General features: G+C 47.2%; 1 protein-coding gene across 1 annotated transcript in view; it reads right to left on the bottom strand.

Annotated features, from left to right (window-relative positions):
- The window catches only part of TAB2 (TGF-beta activated kinase 1 (MAP3K7) binding protein 2), a 198,913-nt gene that overhangs the window by 139,231 nt on the left and 38,946 nt on the right, over positions 1-20,736 (bottom strand). The gene's annotated exons all lie outside the window — the stretch shown is intronic.

Genomic DNA, 20,736 nt, shown 5'->3' on the forward strand with positions numbered 1-20,736 from the left:
CAGTTGGAATTCCTCCGTCGGAACCCTCCGATCCTCGCACCACGCTACATATTTTCGCCAAATGCGGTGATAATGTTTCACGGTGACTTCCTTCCGTGCCTTAATCAAGGTAGGAATGACTTCTTCTGGAATGCCTTTCCCTTTTAAGATCTGGCGTTCAACCGCCATGCCGTCAAACGCAGCCGCGGTAAGTCTTGAAAAAGACAGGGACCCTGCTGTAGCAGGTCCCTTCTCAGAGGTAGAGGCCACGGTTCGTCCGTGAGCATCTCTTGAAGTTCCGGATACCAAGTCCTTCTCGGCCAATCCGGAACCACTAGTATTGTTCTTACTCTTCTTTGCCGTATGATCTTCAATACCTTTGGTATGAGCGGCAGAGGAGGAAACACATACACTGACTGGTACACCCAAGGAGTTACCAGTGCGTCCACAGCTATTGCCTGTGGATCTCTTGACCTGGCGCAATATTTGTCCAGTTTCTTGTTGAGGCGAGACGCCATCATGTCTACAATTGGTCTTTCCCAACGGTCTATTAACATGTTGAAGACTTCTGGATGTAGACCCCACTCTCCCGGATGAAGATCGTGTCTGCTGAGGAAGTCTGCTTCCCAGTTGTCCACGCCCGGGATGAACACTGCTGACAGTGCTATCACGTGATTCTCCGCCCAGCGAAGAATCTTGGCAGCTTCTGCCATTGCACTCCTGCTTCTTGTGCCGCCCTGCCTGTTTACATGGGCGACCGCCGTGATGTTGTCCGACTGAATCAACACCGGCTTTCCTTGCAGGAGAAGTTCCGCCTGGCTTAGAGCATTGTAGATTGCTCTTAGTTCCAGAATGTTTATGTGAAGAGACTTTTCCAGACTCGTCCATACTCCCTGGAAGTTTCTTCCTTGTGTGACTGCTCCCCAGCCTCTCAGGCTGGCGTCCGTGGTCACCAGGATCCAATCCTGAATGCCGAATCTGCGGCCTTCTAATAGGTGAGCCTTCTGCAACCACCACAGAAGTGACACCCTTGTCTTTGGTGACAGGGTTATTCGCAGGTGCATCTGCAGATGCGACCCTGACCATTTGTCCAACAGATCCCTTTGGAATATTCTTGCATGGAATCTGCCGAATGGAATTGCTTCGTAAGAAGCCACCATTTTTCCCAGGACTCTTGTGCATTGATGTACTGACACTTTTCCTGGTTTTAGGAGGTTCCTGACCAGATCGGATAACTCCTTGGCTTTTTCCTCTGGAAGGAAAACCTTTTTCTGAACCGTGTCCAGAATCATTCCTAGGAACAGCAGACGAGTTGTCGGGATTAAATGGGATTTTGGAATATTCAGAATCCACCCGTGTTGTCTTAGCACCTCTTGAGATAGTGCTAAAGCTGTCTCCAGCTGTTCTCTGGACCTTGCCCTTATTAGGAGATCGTCCAAGTATGGGATAACTAATACGCCTTTTCTTCGAAGAAGAATCATCATCTCGGCCATTACCTTGGTAAAGACCCGAGGCGCCGTGGACAATCCGAACGGCAGCGTCTGAAACTGATAGTGACAGTTTTGAACAATGAACCTGAGGTACCCCTGGTGTGCGGGGTAAATCGGAACGTGTAGATACGCATCCTTGATGTCCAAGGATACCATAAAGTCCCCTTCTTCCAGGTTCGCTATCACTGCTCTGAGTGACTCCATCTTGAACTTGAACTTTTTTATGTAGAGGTTCAAGGACTTCAGATTTAGAATAGGTGTTGTAATAGGGGTACTTTGACTATCACCTGCTGAGCGTACAGCTTGTGAATGGCTTCCAACACCCTCTCCCTTTCGGAAGAGACGGTTGGTAAGGCAGACTTCAGGAAACGATGAGGAGGATCCGTCTCTAATTCCAACCTGTACCCCTGAGATATTATCTGCAGGATCCAGGGGTCTACCTGCGAGTGAGCCCACTGCGCGCTGTAATTTTTGAGACGGCCCCCCACTGTCCCCGAGTCCGCTTGAGAGGCCCCAGCGTCATGCTGAGGTTTTTGCAGGAGCCGGGGAGGGCTTCTGTTCCTGGGAAGGAGCTGCCTGTTGGTGTCTCTTCCCTCTTCCTCTGCCTCGTGGCAGGTACGACAAGCCCTTTGCTCTCTTATTTTTGTAGGAGCGAAAAGGCTGCGGTTGAAAGGTCGGTGCCTTTCTCTGTTGGGGAGTGACTTGAGGTAAAAAAGTGGATTTCCCGGCAGTAGCCGTGGCCACCAAGTCTGATAGACCAACTCCAAATAACTCCTCCCCTTTATACGGCAAAACCTCCATGTGACGTTTTGAATCCGCATCGCCTGTCCACTGTCGTGTCCATAAGGCTCTTCTGGCTGAAATGGACATAGCACTCACCCGAGATGCCAGTGTGCAAATATCCCTCTGTGCATCACGCATATAGATAAATGCATCCTTTATTTGTTCTAACGACAGTAAAACATTGTCCCTATCTAGGGTATCAATATTTTCAATCAGGGATTCTGACCAAACTACTCCAGCACTGCACATCCAGGCAGTTGCTATAGCTGGTCGTAGTATAACACCTGCATGTGTGTATATATTCTTTTGAATAACTTCCATCTTTCTATCTGATGGATCCTTAAGTGCGGCCGTCTCAGGAGAGGGTAACGCCACTTGTTTGGATAAGCGTGTGAGCGCCTTGTCCACCTTAGGGGGTGTTTCCCAGCGCGCCCTAACCTCTGGCGGGAAAGGGTATAATGCCAATAACTTTTTTGAAATTATCAACTTTTTATCAGGAGCAACCCACGCTTCATCACACACGTCATTTAATTCTTCTGATTCAGGAAAAACTGTTTGTAGTTTTTTCACACCATACATAATACCCTGTTTTACGGTATCTGTAGTATCAGCTAAATGTAACGTCTCCTTCATTGCCAAAATCATATAACGTGTGGCCCTACTGGAAAATACGTTTGAATTTCTACCGTCGTCACTGGAATCAGTGCCCGTGTCTGGGTCTGTGTCGACCGACTGAGGCAAAGGGCGTTTTACAGCCCCTGACGGTGTTTGAGGCGCCTGGACAGGCATTAATTGATTGTCCGGCCGCCTCATGTCCTCAACTGACTGTTTAAGGGAAGATAAACCATCACGTAATTCCACAAATAAAGGCATCCATTCTGGTGTCGACCCCCTGGGGGGTGACATCTGCATATTTGGCAATTGCTCCGCCTCCACACCAATATCGTCCTCATACATGTCGACACCACGTACCGACACACACCGCAAACTCACAGGGAATGCTCTAATGAAGACAGGACCCACTAGCCCTTTTGGGGAGACAGAGGGAGAGTCTGCCAGCACACACCACAAAGCGCTATATATACAAGGGATATCCTTATATTAAGTGCTCCCTTATAGCTGCTTTAATATATATATATATAGCCATTAATGTGCCCCCCCTCTCTGTTTTACCCTGTTTCTGTAGTGCAGTGCAGGGGAGAGACCTGGGAGCCGTTCTGACCAGCGGAGCTGTGACAGAAAATGGCGCCGTGTGCTGAGGAGATAGGCCCCGCCCCTTTTTCGGCGGGTTCTTCTCCCGCTATTTTTCCAGTCAAGCAGGGATTAAATATCTCCATATAGCCCCTATGGGCTATATGTGAGGTATTTTTAGCCTTGTATAAGGTTTATATTTGCCTCTCAGAGCGCCCCCCCCCAGCGCTCTGCACCCTCAGTGACTGCCCAGTGAAGTGTGCTGAGAGGAAAATGGCGCACAGCTGCAGTGCTGTGCGCTACCTTATGAAGACTGATGAGTCTTCAGCCGCCGGTTTCCGGACCTCTTCACGCTTCAGCATCTGTAAGGGGGTCGGCGGCGCGGCTCCGGGACCGGACTCCACGGCTGGGCCTGTGTTCGATCCCTCTGGAGCTAATGGTGTCCAGTAGCCAAGCAGCAAATCCACTCTGCATGCAGGTGAGTTTACTACTTTCCCCCTAAGTCCCACGTTGCAGTGATCCTGTTGCCAGCAGGACTCACTGTAAAGAAAAAAACCTAAACTAAACTTTCTCTAAGCAGCTCTTTAGGAGAGCCACCTAGATTGCACCCTTCTCGTTCGGGCACAAAATCTAACTGGAGTCTGGAGGAGGGTCATAGGGGGAGGAGCCAGTGCACACCACCTGACCTAGTAAAGCTTTACTTTTTTGTGCCCTGTCTCCTGCGGAGCCGCTATTCCCCATGGTCCTTTCAGGAACCCCAGCATCCACTTAGGACGATAGAGAAATAAATTAATGCTTGACCCCCATCTCCAGAACATTCAATTACCTTGACCCATTTCTCATGTTGTATTACCGCTATGGGCAATATAGTTGCTTACGGCTCTAGCATATAAAGGGGATATATTACTTACGCCCTATTTATTCTTGGAATTTGAGTATTTTCCTATTGGAATAAACAATGATCATTTACAACGTAACATTAAAATCACCTTGATCGCTTAAGGTGGGTACAGACTAGGCGATGTGTGACATCGCTTGGTGTGCGTCTCCCTCCTGGCCCAGGCAATATAGCTAGTGATATCGCACAGTGACATCATGCCGTGGCTGGGCCGTGCATGCAGCTTTGGACGAGGAGTCCGAATTGAGCTGTGTGCATGGTCAGTAACGTCCCTCGGGGCCACACATCGGCCACACACTGGGAGATATACAGTAGTAAGTGATATTGCTCAGGAGATATTGCAAACTATATCGCCTAGTGTGTACGGGTCTTTACAGAGCTCATTCACCTTCTTGTACTTTCCAAAACATTAATGAACTCAGTAGAAGTACATTAAAATAGGACAAATATTTAATGATGCTCTTCCACCACTGTGGTCTAAAATCTAACATTAAACATTTTAAGCAAAAGCACATTACAGTCTCATTCATATGTTGCCATGCCAGTTCTGGAGCGCATATATTTTATTGAATGTACTGGTGGGTGTGAGAACACTTCAGCTCACCTTAGTGGAGAATCCTTTGAAGCTGATTTTTTGGTGCACAGCAACAGTTTCCAAATGCAGATTTCACAATTGGAGTCAATGCCAGCCCATCTGCTTGCTTAATGATAAAGAAATTACTAAGGAATAGCCCACAATTGTCCATGAAACAGCTTTTGAGCCAACAGTCAGCTTGAATAAAAGAGGGGGGTACATTAAACCGCTGCGATTCCTAAACCCTTCCTCTAAGTTGGATAATACCGTCAAATTAAAGGTGATGCAGTAATTAAATCTACTGGATGAAGGACAAGGTAAAAAAAACATCTGCTGAAGAGGACATTTCATTATGATGGGACAGTACAAAAAGAAAAATACATATATTATGTGAGCAACCTTCTAAAACACAAATGCTCTATACAAATTAGTGACGTTGCTCAAATGAGTATCTTCAGTGCTTGTAAAAGCAACAACTACTAGTATGTTATACTCAGGTTTTACAGTACTTTTGTAATCAACAACTTTTTAGCTAGTGTCTTACTTTTTGCCCCCATATTCACAAAGATCTTCAACAAATCGCTGGAGCTACAGAAAGTCCCTTCCTGCCTCAAAAGGTCCACTATCGTCCTGGTCCCCAAGAAACCCTCTATCACGAACCCGAATGACTACAGGCCGATAGCACTGACGTCTGTGGTCATGAAAACTTTTGAGCGTCTGGTTTTGAATCACCTGAAAACTGACTGGTCCCTAACTGGATACCCTACAGTGCGTCTATGGATCGAATCGGTGTGTCGAAGATGCAGTCAACCAACGTTGTACAGCACTTAGACATTCCCGGTACCTACGCGAGGGTCCTATTGGTCGATTTCAGCTCGGCCTTCAATACAATCGTCCCCAGCATCCTCCACCCCAAATTACTTCGCTTAGGGGTCCCAGAAGCTACGTGTCCCTGGATAGTAGACTTCCTGACAGCTACGACAAAGGTGGTGAAAGCGGGGGGAATTCACCTCTCAAGCTCGGTCCATTAGTACAGGGGTCCCTCAGGGCTGTGTCCTCTCACCCCTGCTCTTCTCCCTGTTCACAAATGACTGCACTTCAAAAGTGCAATCGGAAAACATCAAAATTTGCCAACGACACCACCGTCATCGGCCTCAAAGGATGGGGACGAATTGGCCTATAGACAGGAAGTAGACCGGTTGTCCAGTGGTGCTGCCACAACAACTTTGAGCTCAACCCCCTCAAAACTGTCGAGAGGATAGTGGACTTCAGGAAGAAGTCAGCTAGTGCACTTCCGCTAATGATTGCCGTCAGTGTGGTATCGCTAGTGGACTACTTCAAGTTACTAGGGACCACAATCTCTGGGACCTTAAATGGGGGTCCAATGCGAACGCCATTGTCGGGAAAGCACAGCAGAGGTTGTTCTTCCTCAGGCAACTAAGGAAGTTCAACATCCCACAGAAACTTCTGCTCCGCGATTGTGTGGTCAGTACTGTGCTCCTCGATACTAGTATGGTACGGCTCCGCCAGCGAGAGAGACAGATGAAGGCTCCGAAAGGTGGTCAGAACCGCTGAGATCATCAGGGCCAACCTTCCCTCAGTCCAGGACCTGTACCTATCCAGAGCTAAAAAGCGGGCAACGAAAATAGTAAAGAACCAGTTACACCCCGGCCACAGCATGTTTAACTTGCTTCCTTCAAGGCAGGCGTTACAGGGCCGTTCCCGCCGGGTCCACCAGAAGCCTAAAAAGTTTCTTACCCCAAGCGGTCCGCCTGCTGAACTCCTGAACAATGGGGTCGATTCAATTCGGCAACTTAAGAATAGCGCCGGGAATTAGCTCCCGACGCTATTCAATTCAGCTAAAGTTAAGTCGGCGAAAGCCCGTTCTCGCCAACTTAACAGGTAGAATTGTCGGGAGAACGGGCATTCTCCGACTTAACTACCCACGGCGATGCTGATTCCCGACAGAATCAGCCTCGCGCCGGCCGCGCGGCAGCACTTTTGTCGGTTTTCTTCTCTCACCCCCCGGGGATGAGAGAAGAATTCCCGACAATTGCGGGTAACTAGCAGCTGAATTGAATAGCGTCGGGAGCTAATTCCCGGCGATATTCTTAAATTGCCGAATTGAATCGACTGACTAGGCGTACATGTAACTCACTTGTGTCCCTACGGTATACCTATCTGTATGACTACTTGCCCCCCACACACACCTGCTTATCTGTTGTTACCTACTTGGCTGTTGTATAGCAAACTGAAGACAAATTCCTAGTATATGCAAGTACGTGTGTTAGATAACTGTAGAAGTAATACAGTTAAACATGGTGGTGGTCATGTCATGATTTGGGATGGTTTTGGTGGAGGAAAAGTTGGAGATTTAGTTCAGGTAACATCAACTATGGATAAGAAACGATACCACAGTATTTTAGTACAGCATGCTGTACCAGGTGGAACTCAAAATCTTTGAAAGGGTTTTATCATGCAAAAAGATAACAATTCTAAGCACAACTGGGTCTGGGATTAGAATGCCAATGGACAGGATGCTGGCGGTCAGAATACTGGGGAATTTTGGAGGCCAAGCCCACACCTTCAACTCAGTTATGCTTCTCAAACCATTGCTTAACAATTTTTGCAGTGTGGCAGGGCACATTATCTTGCTGAAATAGGCAACTGCCATCAGGGAATACAGTTGAAATTGGTATACAGCAATGTTTAGGTAGGTAGCATGTGTCAAACCAACATCCCCATGAATACCAGCAGCCATGATTTCCCCGCAGAACGTTGTCCAGAGCATCACAATGCCTATGCCAGCTGGCATCTTTGAGATAGGACCAGATGGCCTAGCCTTTGCACCCCACATGCCTCAATGAACAATTGGCGCCCAGGTCGCGGGTTTAATAGTTGTCCATCCTTGGACCAATTTTGATAGGCACTAAATGCTGTATACAAGGAATGCCCAACCTGCGTTTTGGAGATGCTCTGACCCAGTCTAGCCATCAAAATCTGGCCCTTGTCACAGTCAGTCAGATGTGACTGTTCACCTGTTGCTTAATATATCTCACCCCTTGACAGTTGCCATTGTAACTAGATATTCACTTCATCTGTCAGTGGTGAATGATAGATAGACTACAGGTTTCCAAATGCGGTTCTGAAGGCACCATAAACAGTCCAGATTTAAAAAAAAAAAAATGTACAGCTTAAGATCAGTACAGATGGTTAAATCAAACTGACTGAGCTACTAATTAAAGTCACCTGTGGCCAAGCAAAGATATACTTAAACCTGGATCATTAGAGTGCCAGACTCCTCATGTGTCCTAGTCGCACTGCATTGCGACTAAGATGCATTTTAAAAAAATTAAAAATAAACAAGACACCCAATGTTAGTAAAGTTGCCAAGCGGCTCACTCACGCCAAGAATCTTGCACTGCATGGCGTATGGAGGACGCATCTGTATCTTGGAGATGGAACCCAAGCCTAAACACAGAACTTACACAATTGTTAAAAATATTCTTTAAGAAACAAAATGTGTAAAATTAATTTGCTTCATATACACGTTCTACAAACAGAAGGTAATTTTATAAAATATTTTTAATAATTATTTGCATTATGCAAAGTTCGTGTACATTGAGCCATCAGAAAGCAAACGTTTCACTATCTCATTCACACTCAAAGTGCCTAATTAAGGATGGATCACAAGAGCAAAATCTTTCTCTTTTGGCAAAACCATGTGCACTGCAGGGGGGGGCAGATATAACATGTGCAGAGATTTAGATTTGGGTGGGGTGTGCTCAAACTGAAATCTAAAATTGCAGTATAATAAAGCAGCCAGTATTTACCCAGCACAGAAACAAAATAACCCACCGAGATCTAACTCTCTCTGAAAATGATATATCTGCCCCACCTGAAGTGCACATGGTTTTGCCCATTAGAGAAAGATTTTGCTTTTGAGATCCATGCTTAATTAGGCCCATAGATATTTTGCAATTTTGGATAAGGGAGACTTAACCTGTACTATGTTCTGGCTTTGGACACATTGGGACTCAATGGTGAAATGCAAAGTTTCTCAGTTATAAAACCATCGTTGGAAATGCTGTGCACGGTAATGTTTTTAATCAACATTTTTTAGAGCAGTGGCAATCATAGTGGTCAAGTAGTCATATACTATAAAATCATTTACAGATCTGGCTGGTTGGAATGAAAATCTGGTAATGGGTGAGAGCAAATGACAATTGATCATTTGCTCCTAAACAATGGAAAATGGGCAAAACCTGTCGTTCAGTCAAATTTATTAAATCACGGATTCAACCAATTTGTCTGAACAACAGTATATAAATGAGAGCGGATACATAATTACATTGAGCTGTCAGCATAATTACGGTATGTAGAGAAGGAAAGACAGAAAGACCCTGCTCGTGGTGAGCTCACCATCTCTAGGTAGGCTTGTCATTTACATTCCTTTTATCCAGCACACCTATGATTTATGCAGGTTTCATAGCTGGCTAAACTCAACCCAACATTTCACCTCTTTTTAATCAGTCACAGATCCTGTGTAACTAGATGTCCTAGATGAAAGAGATATTATGGGAAGACTAAAACATGAGTCGACAGAATGGGGGCATTTTAATTGTTTGCGGTGCCCCCAGGTGGGCATCTGAACTAATGGGCAGCCAATGGAGCTAATCAACGGTTGCTCTGTTCGGGCACCCAATAGCTGCGGGAGACATTTCTCCTCACAGCCTCCTGAGGTGCGAGAAGAAACATATGCAACCACTGCTTTACATGGGTTTAGTCGCTTTGTGCGATAAAACCCCCAATGCTTTTAGGCACGTTAGTCTGTCCCTTCCTATCATGCAAAGGTGAATCCCTTAGTACTGGAATCATACTGAACTGTTGATACTTGCTGATGTGGTGCAGGGGGGGCTATGTGTACAATGTGCACTATTTGGATTAAATATGTAATGTTTTGATAACCCTCCATGCGTTCACAAACTCCGCCGTAAATACCCATACCACGCGCAGGACCGCGGGAGCGACCATACGCAAATTGCGGATATGTGCACGCACGGCGGAACAAGTGCACGTGCAGCGGGCATGTGTGTGTTAGTACGTGATGTGTGTACTACAATATTTTTCGACTTTGACAGGTACATCTGTATTGGGTCTTTGCTGCTCTTTATCTTTATTGCTTCCGTGTTGCTTATAGGTAATATCGCTTACATTTATAGAAGAAGTGTGGCATTTCTACTATTGCGGACGTACGGTCTTTGTACACGTGTCTCGGACAAAGTACGGGACTGCGTACGCAACGTAAAGACATACGCACGCGCGTAAGGGTACGACCGCTAAGTACAAATTACACAATAGCATTGTTTAGTTTAGGGGCGGAACAGTAGCCACGCTACAATAGCACAAATTGCTCGGTTTCCAAAATTTAGTTTAAATAAAACTTTTTTTACTGTATTACCTCTGGTACTAAGGCTGTTTATCTGAATGAAAGTTAATTTTCTGTACAGAAAAACCAAAGTATATTTGAGTGAACGAACGTGAGTGAGTAAACATAATAAAGGTTTTGTGGACCCAGGGAATTCGGGATCCCGTAGAAGTGGTACACCGAGTGAGTGGAGACTCGGTGGCGTGAGACAGCTGACTCATGTTAATATAGATTGAAGTACAAAGGAGCAAGGTAGCAGAGTACCGTAGACCAGAAGGTCAGCGAGGTTTAGAGTACCGCGGCCCAAGAGGTCAGCGAGGTTTAGAGTACCGCAGCCCAGGGGGTTAGCGAGGTTTACCCATATAGGCTTGTTTGTGATACGCTCCGGCTGAGGTTTCGCAGCCTGAAAAACCGATTCCATTGGTCGTACGGCGGTAAAGTAACAATTACCTATACGCTGTGCGTTTGGACCGCGCGTTCGTGGGTGCAATAGTTAGCGCAACTTGATACTCTTTACGAGCTTTGCGTAAAATCACGGGATCATTAGCGCTGAATATAGCATACGCAAGCGTGATTTGTGTATAATAAAGGTTTAGGGAGTTTTCGCTGGTCTCTCTCAGGAAATCTCCAACGACCAATATTTACTGGAAAGGGTAAGTTATTCCAAGAAACTTCCAGTAAATAGAGGTTACATAGGGGCCCTAGGTTGGGTACATTGCCTGCGCTATCAACAGTGTATGGTAGTACTGGCCAACGGTGGCATGAGTGGGTGAAAGCACTCGGAGAACTTTCACCGTTGCCTTATATTGAGTATTTTGGTTATTTTTGTGGGATTAGCCAAAAAGACAATACCTGCAAAATATGGGGGCCAGTTGCTCAAGTAAGGGACGTTCAACCAGGGTTCAGGTTGACATTCCGCGGCCCAGGGGGTCGGCGAGGTACATAATGTGTGAGAAGCATGGACCACACACACACAAGTTTTTTGCAATGAATGGGAACGTATGACTGCGGAAGATAGGGAACCATTCCCTAAGGTAGGCAGTTTTGAACCAGAGGTATTGCAGAATTTAAGGATTAGGATATGGGAAATTGCAGAGTCAGGTGCGCCAGATGGACAATTTTGGCTGAAAAAATGGGGATATGATTATAATAACACTCAGGCTAGTTGATTTTAAATAACAATTATGTTTTTTATTTAAACTAAAAATTACATCTGTATATACACAAACTGAGATCTTGCACAGTTGTGTCTGGATTGTTGTTAGTAGGTAGGGGAAGGGGATTGTGATATTGGGGGATGAGGACACTTCAGGTTGGTGGCGTCCCACCTCTGTAGTGTCTATGGTTTGTTTGAAATGTTCAGAGCCTATGGTCAGTGCTGGTATGTAAGTCCGTCTGGTAGAGAATGAAAAAACAAAACAAAAAGCAAAAACAAAAGATAGGGGTACCCCCGGAGGGTCGGTGCGGCAAGGGATCTTATTGGTGGCTAATCGTTAGGTAGTGAGGGCTCTGGACATACCGTCCGCCCCTGTGCTCTGACAGTTCACTGTGTCGCTTTTCTAAGCGCACAGTGACTGTCTATGCGAATGGGGAAGCGGTCACCGTCTTGGAGAGGAGAGAAGACAACTGCTTCTAGCCCTGATGGGCTGTCTGCTGTGCCTTCTCCTCTCCTACAGAGTCCCTTACCTTATCTTCGTAGCCCCGTCTTGTATCCTCTTGCCGTCGGCCTGCTCCGTTCTCCTGCAGCGTCGCCGTTCTCCTCTCACTTCCGGGTTTGTTCAGGTCACGTGTTCAGGTCACGTGACCGCGGCGTTCTCCTTCTGTGGGGCGGCTGTTCTTCTTCGTCTGTCCTTGTTCCTCTCTCTCTTTAGGCTCTGTTAAAGTTGAAGTAAATAACTGAAGTATTCTGCAAACAGTCTGGTGGTGTGTTTCCAACGCGTATCGGCCCGTTGCGGCCTTCGTCAGGGAATGTTGATTCCCTGACGAAGGCCGCAACGGGCCGATACGCGTTGGAAACACACCACCAGACTGTTTGCAGAATACTTCAGTTATTTACTTCAACTTTAACAGAGCCTAAAGAGAGAGAGGAACAAGGACAGACGAAGAAGAACAGCCGCCCCACAGAAGGAGAACGCCGCGGTCACGTGACCTGAACACGTGACCTGAACAAACCCGGAAGTGAGAGGAGAACGGCGACGCTGCAGGAGAACGGAGCAGGCCGACGGCAAGAGGATACAAGACGGGGCTACGAAGATAAGGTAAGGGACTCTGTAGGAGAGGAGAAGGCACAGCAGACAGCCCATCAGGGCTAGAAGCAGTTGTCTTCTCTCCTCTCCAAGACGGTGACCGCTTCCCCATTCGCATAGACAGTCACTGTGCGCTTAGAAAAGCGACACAGTGAACTGTCAGAGCACAGGGGCGGACGGTATGTCCAGAGCCCTCACTACCTAACGATTAGCCACCAATAAGATCCCTTGCCGCACCGACCCTCCGGGGGTACCCCTATCTTTTGTTTTTGCTTTTTGTTTTGTTTTTTCATTCTCTACCAGACGGACTTACATACCAGCACTGACCATAGGCTCTGAACATTTCAAACAAACCATAGACACTACAGAGGTGGGACGCCACCAACCTGAAGTGTCCTCATCCCCCAATATCACAATCCCCTTCCCCTACCTACTAACAACAATCCAGACACAACTGTGCAAGATCTCAGTTTGTGTATATACAGATGTAATTTTTAGTTTAAATAAAAAACATAATTGTTATTTAAAATCAACTAGCCTGAGTGTTATTATAATCATATCCCCATTTTTTCAGCCAAAATTGTCCATCTGGCGCACCTGACTCTGCAATTTCCCATATCTAGATTGAAGTTAGAGGTACTTCAAAAAAGAGGTTGCAGCCTGAGGACAATTTAAGATACTCTTATATACGAGCGCTGGACATCCTTCCTTCTAAGGATTAGGATATGACTGATAAAATCCCGAAAGCAAAGGGTCAGACACACAAACCGTTTAAATTTATGGCAGCAAGAGGGCGATATGCAAAGGGAACTAGCTCACACAGCAGGTTCCAAACCTAGCAGGAAAAATAAGAATTTACTTACCGATAATTCTATTTCTCATAGTCCGTAGTGGATGCTGGGGACTCCGTCAGGACCATGGGGATAGCGGCTCCGCAGGAGACAGGGCACATCTAAAGAAAGCTTTTAGGATCACATGGTGTGTACTGGCTCCTCCCCCCATGACCCTCCTCCAAGCCTCAGTTAGGTACTGTGCCCGGACGAGCGTACACAATAAGGAAGGATCTTGAATCCCGGGTAAGACTCATACCAGCCACACCAATCACACTGTACAACTTGTGATCTGAACCCAGTTAACAGTATGATAACAAACGAAGTAGCCTCTGAAAAGATGGCTCACAACAATAATAACAACCCAATTTTTGTAACAATAACTATGTACAAGTATTGCAGACAATCCGCACTTGGGATGGGCGCCCAGCATCCACTACGGACTATGAGAAATAGAATTATCGGTAAGTAAATTCTTATTTTCTCTAACGTCCTAGTGGATGCTGGGGACTCCGTCAGGACCATGGGGATTATACCAAAGCTCCCAAACGGGCGGGAGAGTGCGGATGACTCTGCAGCACCGAATGAGAGAACTCCAGGTCCTCCTTAGCCAGAGTATCAAATTTGTAAAATTTTACAAACGTGTTCTCCCCTGACCACGTAGCTGCTCGGCAAAGTTGTAATGCCGAGACCCCTCGGGCAGCCGCCCAAGATGAGCCCACCTTCCTTGTGGAGTGGGCCTTTACAGATTTAGGCTGTGGCAGGCCTGCCACAGAATGTGCAAGTTGGATTGTGCTACAGATCCAACGCGCAATCGTCTGCTTAGACGCAGGAGCACCCATCTTGTTGGGTGCATACAATATAAACAACGAGTCAGATTTTCTGACTCCAGCTGTCCTTGAAATATATATTTTTAATGCTCTGACAACGTCCAGTAACTTGGAGTCCTCCAAGTCGCTAGTAGCCGCAGGCACCACAATAGGCTGGTTCAAGTGAAAAGCCGAAACCACCTTAGGGAGAAAATGAGGACGTGTCCGCAGTTCTGCCCTGTCCGAATGGAAAATCAGATATGGGCTTTTGTACGATAAAGCCGCCAACTCTGAAACTCTCCTGGCTGAAGCCAGGGCCAGTAGCATGGTTACTTTCCATGTAAGATACTTCAAATCTACAGATTTGAGAGGCTCAAACCAATGAGATTTGAGAAAATCCAAAACTACGTTTAGATCCCACGGTGCCACTGGGGGCACAATCGGGGGCTGTATATGTAGTACACCCTTGACAAAAGTTTGTACTTCAGGCACTGAAGCCAATTCCTTCTGGAAGAAGATTGATAAGGCCGAAATTTGAACTTTAATAGACCCCAATTTGAGGCCCATAGACAATCCTGCCTGCAGGAAATGTAAGAATCGACCCAATTGAAATTCTTCCGTTGGGGCCTTCTTGGCTTCACACCACGCAACATATTTTCTCCAAATGCGGTGATAATGTTGTGCGGTCACTTCCTTCCTAGCCTTAATCAAGGTAGGAATAACTTCCTCTGGAATGCCCTTTTCTTTTAGAATCCGGCGTTCAACCGCCATGCCGTCAAACGCAGCCGCGGTAAGTCTTGGAACATACAAGGTCCCTGCTGAAGCAGATCCCTTCTTAGAGGTAGAGGCCACGGATCCTCCGTGAGCATCTCTTGAAGTTCCGGATACCAAGTTCTTCTTGGCCAATCCGGAGCCACTAGTATTGTTCTTACTCCCCTTTTCCGAATAATTCTCAGTACCTTTGGTATGAGAGGCAGAGGAGGAAACACATACACTGACTGGTACACCCATGGTGTTACCAGAGCGTCCACAGCTATTGCCTGAGGGTCTCTTGACCTGGCGCAATATCTGTCCAGTTTTTTGTTGAGGCGAGACGCCATCATATCCACCTTTGGTTTTTCCCAACGGTTCACAATCATGTGGAAAACTTCCGGATGAAGTCCCCACTCTCCCGGGTGAAGGTCGTGTCTGCTGAGGAAGTCTGCTTCCCAGTTGTCCACTCCCGGGATGAACACTGCTGACAGTGCTATGACATGATTTTCCGCCCAGCGAAGAATCCTTGCAGCTTCTGTCATTGCTCTTCTGCTTCTCGTGCCGCCTTGTCTGTTTACGTGGGCGACTGCCGTGATGTTGTCCGACTGGATCAACACCGGCTGACCCTGAAGCAGCGGTTTTGCCAAGCTTAGAGCATTGTATATCGCTCTTAGCTCCAGTATATTTATGTGAAGAGACGTCTCCAGGTCTGACCATACACCCTGGAAGTTTCTTCCCTGTGTGACTGCTCCCCAGCCCCGTAGGCTGGCATCCGTAGTCACCAGGACCCAGTCCTGTATGCCGAACCTGCGGCCCTCTAACAGATGGGCACTCTGCAACCACCACAGGAGAGACAACCTTGTTCTTGGTGACAGTGTTATCCGCTGATGCATGTGCAGATGCGATCCGGACCATTTGTCCAGCAGATCCCACTGAAATGTTCGTGCATGGAATCTGCCGAATGGAATTGCTTCGTAAGAAGCCACCATCTTTCCCAGGACTCTTGTGCATTGATGTACTGACACAGTTCCTGGTTTTAGGAGGTTCCTGACCAGTTCGGATAACTCCCTTGCTTTCTCCTCCGGGAGAAACACCTTTTTCTGAACCGTGTCCAGAATCATTCCCAGGAACAGCAGACGTGTTGTCGGGGTCAATTGAGATTTTGGAAGATTCAGAATCCACCCGTGTTGCTGAAGCACTACTTGGGTTAGTGCTACACCGACTTCCAGCTGTTCTCTGGACTTTGCCCTTATCAGGAGATCGTCCAAGTAAGGGATAATTAATACGCCTTTTCTTCGTAGAAGAACCATCATTTCGGTCATTACCTTGGTAAAGACCCGAGGGGCCGTGGACAAACCAAACGGCAGCGTTTGAAACTGATAATGACAGTCTTGTATCACGAACCTGAGATACCCTTGGTGTGAGGGGTAAATTGGGACATGCAGATAAGCATCTTTTATGTCCAGGGACACCATGAAGTCCCCTTCTTCCAGATTCGCTATCACTGCTCTGAGTGACTCCATCTTGAACTTGAATTTCTGTATGTACAGGTTCAAGGATTTCAGATTTAGAATAGGTCTTACCGAACCGTCCGGCTTCGGTACCACAAATAGTGTGGAATAATACCCCTTTCCCTGTTGTAGGAGGGGTACCTTGACTATCACCTGCTGAGAATACAGCTTGTGAATGGCTTCCAATACCGTCGTCCTTTCTGAGGGAGACGTTGGTAAAGCAGACTTTAGGAACCGGCGAGGGGGAGACCTTTCGAACTCCAACATGTAACCCTGAGATACTATCTGCAGGATCCACGGGTCCACCTGTGAGCGAGCCCACTGATTGCTGAAAATCTTTAGTCGACCCCCCACCGCTCCTGAGTCCGCTTGTAAAGCCCCAGCGTCATGCTGATGGCTTTGTAGAACCCGGGGCGGGCTTCTGGTCCTGGGCAGGGGCTGCTTGCTGCCCTCTCTTACCCTTTCCTCTGCCTCGCGGCAGATAAGACTGTCCTTTTGCTCGCTTGTTTTTATAGGAGCGAAAGGACTGCGGCTGAAAAGACGGTGTCTTTTTCTGTTGGGAGGGGGTCTGAGGTAAAAAAGTGGATTTGCCGGCAGTTGCCGTGGCCACCAGATCCGATAGACCGACCCCAAATAATTCCTCTCCTTTATATGGCAACACTTCCATATGCCTTTTGGAATCCGCATCACCTGACCACTGTCGCGTCCATAAACTTCTTCTGGCAGATATGGACATCGCACTTACTCTTGATGCTAGAGTACAAATATCCCTCTGAGCATCTCGCATATAAAGAAACGCATCCTTTAATTGCTCTAGAGTCAATAAAATACTGTCCCTATCCAGGGTATCAATATTTTCAGTCAGGGAATCCAACCACACTACCCCAGCACTGCACATCCAGGCTGAGGCTATTGCCGGTCGCAGTATAACACCAGTATGAGTGTATATACTTTTCAGGTTAGTTTCCAGCCTCCTATCCGCTGGATCCTTGAGGGCGGCCGTATCAGGAGACGGCAACGCCACTTGCTTTGATAAACGTGTGAGCGCCTTATCCACCCTAGGGGGTGTTTCCCAGCGCGTCCTAACCTCTGGTGGGAAAGGGTATAATGCCAATAACTTCTTAGAAATTAGCAGTTTTCTATCTGGGTTAACCCACGCTTCATCACACACGTCATTCAATTCCTCCGATTCTGGAAAAGCTACAGGTAGTTTTTTCACCCCCCACATAATACCCCTTTTTGAGGTACCAGCAGTATCAGAGATCTGCAAAGCCTCCTTCATTGCCGTGATCATATAACGTGTGGCCCTGTTGGAAAATACGTTTGTTTCTTCACCGTCGACACTAGATTCATCTGTGTCGGTACCCGTGTCGACTGACTGAGGTAAGGGACGTTTTACAGCCCCTGACGGTGTCTGAGACGCCTGAGCCGGTACTGACTGGTTTTCCGGCCGTCTCATTTCGTCTACTGACTTTTGTAATGTACTAACATTATCACGTAATTCCATAACTAAAGCCATCCATTCCGGTGTCGACTCCCTAGGGGGTGACATCACCATTACCGGCAATTGCTCTGCCTCCACACCAACATCGTCCTCATACATGTCGACACACACGTACCGACACACAGCAGCCACACAGGGAATGCTCTAATCGAAGACAGGACCCCCTTAGCCCTTTGGGGAGACAGAGGGAGAGTTTGCCAGCACACACCAAAAGCGCTATAAATGTATATAAACAACCCTAAAAGGTGTTGTTTTTGTTATAAGCGCTTTTAATATATAAATATCGCCAATTTATGCCCCCCTTCTCTTTGTTACCCTGTTTCTGTAGTGCAGTGCAGGGGAGAGTCCTGGGAGCCTTCCTCACAGCGGAGCTGAGCAGGAAAATGGCGCTGAGTGCTGAGGAGAATAAGCTCCGCCCCTTTTCCGGCGGGCTTTTCTCCCGGGTTTTGAGAAATCTGGCCTGGGTTAAATACATACATATAGCCTTAATGGCTATATGTGATGTATTCTTTGCCACTAAAGGTATTTAATATTGCTGCCCAGGGCGCCCCCAGCAGCGCCCTGCACCCTCCGTGACTGGTCAGTGAGAAGTGTGTAGCAACAATGGCGCACAGCTGCCGTGCTGTGCGCTACCTTCATGAAGACTGAAGAGTCTTCTGCCGCCTGTTTCCGGACCTCCGATCTTCAGCATCTGTAAGGGGGGTCGGCGGCGCGGCTCCGGGACGAACCCCAGGATGACCTGTGTTCCGACTCCCTCTGAAGCTATGTCCAGTAGCCTAAGACTCCAATCCATCCTGCACGCAGGTGAGTTGAAAATCTCTCCCCTAAGTCCCTCGATGCAGTGAGCCTGTTGCCAGCAGGACTCACTGAGATTTAAAACCTAAAAAAACTTTTTCTAAGCAGCTCTTTAGGAGAGCCACCTAGATTGCACCCTGCTCGGACGGGCACAAAAACCTAACTGAGGCTTGGAGGAGGGTCATGGGGGGGAGGAGCCAGTACACACCATGTGATCCTAAAAGCTTTCTTTAGATGTGCCCTGTCTCCTGCGGAGCCGCTATCCCCATGGTCCTGACGGAGTCCCCAGCATCCACTAGGACGTTAGAGAAAATAAGAATTTACTTACCGATAATTCTATTTCTCATAGTCCGTAGTGGATGCTGGGACTCCGTCAGGACCATGGGGAATAGCGGGCTCCGCAGGAGACAGGGCACATCTAAAAAAAGCTTTTAGGTCACATGGTGCGTACTGGCTCCTCCCCCTATGACCCTCCTCCAAGCCTCAGTTAGGTACTGTGCCCGGACGAGCGTACACAATAAGGAAGGATCTTGAATCCCGGGTAAGACTCATACCAGCCACACCAATCACACCGTACAACCTGTGATTTGAACCCAGTTAACAGTATAATAACACAAACGAAGTAGCCTCTGAACAGATGGCTCACAACAACAGTAATAACCCGATTTTTGTAACAATAACTATGTACAAGCATTGCAGACAATCCGCACTTGGGATGGGCGCCCAGCATCCACTACGGACTATGAGAAATAGAGAAAATAAGAATTTACTTACCGATAATTCTAACGTCCTAGTGGATGCTGGGACTCCGTCAGGACCATGGGGATTATACCAAAGCTCCCAAACGGGCGGGAGAGTGCGGATGACTCTGCAGCACCGAATGAGAGAACTCCAGGTCCTCTTTAGCCAGAGTATCAAATTTGTAAAATTTTACAAACGTGTTCTCCCCTGACCACGTAGCTGCTCGGCAAAGTTGTAATGCCGAGACTCCTCGGGCAGCCGCCCAGGATGAGCCCACTTTCCTTGTGGAATGGGCCTTTACAGATTTAGGCTGTGGCAGGCCTGCCACAGAATGTGCAAGTTGGATTGTACTACATATCCAACGTGCAATCGTCTGTTTAGACGCAGGAGCACCCAACTTGTTGGGTGCATACAATGTAAACAACGAGTCAGATTTTCTGACTCCAGCTGTCCTTGAAATATATATTTTTAATGCTCTGACAACGTCCAGTAACTTGGAGTCCTCCAAGTCGCTAGTAGCCGCAGGCACCACAATAGGCTGGTTCAAGTGAAATGCCGAAACCACCTTAGGGAGAAATTGAGGACGTGTCCTCAATTCTGCCCTGTCCGAATGGAATATCAGATATGGGCTTTTGTATGACAAAGCTGCCAACTCCGAAACTCTCCTGGCTGAAGCCAGGGCCAACAGCATGGTTACCTTCCATGTAAGGTATTTTAAATCTACCGATTTTAAAGGCTCAAACCAATGAGATTTGAGAAAATTTAGAACCACGTTCAAATCCCACGGTGCCACTGGAGGCACTATTGGGGGTTGTATATGTAGTACACCTTTGACAAAAGTTTGTACTTCAGGCACTGACGCCAATTCCTTCTGGAAGAAAATTGATAAGGCCGAAATTTGAACTTTAATGGACCCCAATTTGAGGCCCATAGACAATCCTGCTTGCAGGAAATGTAAGAATCGACCCAATTGAAATTCTTCCGTTGGAGCCTTCTTGGCCTCACACCACGCAACATATTTTCTCCAAATGCGGTGATAATGTTGTGCGGTCACTTCTTTCCTGGCTTTAATTAAAGTAGGAATAACTTCCTCAGGAATGCCCTTCTCTTTTAGAATCCGGCGTTCAACCGCCATGCCGTCAAACGCAGCCGCGGTAAGACTTGGAACATACAAGGTCCCTGCTGAAGCAGATCCCTTCTTAGA

Source organism: Pseudophryne corroboree, chromosome 4, assembly GCF_028390025.1.
Source record: "Pseudophryne corroboree isolate aPseCor3 chromosome 4, aPseCor3.hap2, whole genome shotgun sequence".
NCBI classification, from domain to species: domain Eukaryota; kingdom Metazoa; phylum Chordata; class Amphibia; order Anura; family Myobatrachidae; genus Pseudophryne; species Pseudophryne corroboree.